Source organism: Propithecus coquereli, unplaced genomic scaffold (assembly GCF_000956105.1).
Source record: "Propithecus coquereli isolate 6110/MARCELLA unplaced genomic scaffold, Pcoq_1.0 Scaffold2, whole genome shotgun sequence".
Classification (NCBI taxonomy): Eukaryota; Metazoa; Chordata; class Mammalia; order Primates; family Indriidae; genus Propithecus; species Propithecus coquereli.
The window spans coordinates 18,441,551-18,442,184 of record NW_012144966.1 but is presented as its reverse complement, the minus strand read 5'-3'; the positions used below and the strand labels follow the sequence as shown (position 1 = coordinate 18,442,184).

At 35.0% G+C, this 634-nt stretch overlaps 1 protein-coding gene across 1 annotated transcript in view; it reads left to right on the top strand.

Annotated features, from left to right (window-relative positions):
• RALYL (RALY RNA binding protein-like) overlaps window positions 1-634 on the top strand; it is a 179,769-nt gene that overhangs the window by 70,934 nt on the left and 108,201 nt on the right. The window lies entirely within an intron of this gene.

Genomic DNA, 634 nt, shown 5'->3' with positions numbered 1-634 from the left:
TATCATACAACAGGCACAGTTACTCCATGGGTAACTATATTTTTTAAAAATTAAATTTCAAGCATAGACTTTGTGAAGCGAAGAGGCAATTAGACATTATGCGGGTCACCTTTATTCTCACTGGTCTGCCTGACACGTGAGCAGCCAGTCTCACTGGGACAATTCCGATGATAACATTGAAATGTGAGACCTAAGCATGTGACAGGGAGTCCCATAACATAAATTCATTCTGCCATATGTTTGGAATAAGACATGAAATTTTTTAAATGAAGTTAATCTCTAAAAATTGAAAAATTATAAATAAATATAAAAATGCATGACTGCTTTTGGAAAATTTGAACTTTTCAATACTGTTACTCTATACATGGCATGCCCTTTTCAGTTTGCTAATCTTTATGCAGCCAGTTCACACATTTATGTTGTAACTTGGCTCCTGTTCATATTTGTGTCTGAGACTTCTATTGTATATTCTCCTTACACTGAACCAAAATGTATTTCGCTTTCACTTGGCTCAGTTATCCTTTTCAAGTCCTCTGAAACCAAGCTTACTGTCTATTCCCTTGTGATGTAGCAGTCAATAAAATATTTAAAGAGAGCTATAATATTTTCATCCCTCCAAAACCTTTGAACCGAG